This window comes from Nicrophorus vespilloides, unplaced genomic scaffold (genome assembly GCF_001412225.1).
Source record: "Nicrophorus vespilloides isolate i.1.1-1 unplaced genomic scaffold, Nicve_v1.0, whole genome shotgun sequence".
NCBI classification, from domain to species: domain Eukaryota; kingdom Metazoa; phylum Arthropoda; class Insecta; order Coleoptera; family Silphidae; genus Nicrophorus; species Nicrophorus vespilloides.
Genome location: NW_017099778.1, coordinates 1 through 201, shown reverse-complemented (window position 1 = coordinate 201; position 201 = coordinate 1).

Sequence of the window (201 nt, the reverse complement as noted above, 5' to 3'; positions counted from 1 at the left end):
CCAACGACATTTCGTATCACATGTTCGTGATACAGGCGACCATAGCCACACGGCTACGGGTTTCTCAACTTCATAGCTGGATTTTGAAAATATCATAAAGGAAACGTTGCCATTTAGTTACTATTTAAATTCTTATCTTTACTTACTAATTCATTTGCTAATTAAACATTTTCAATTAATTTCCATTGAAATTAAATACTG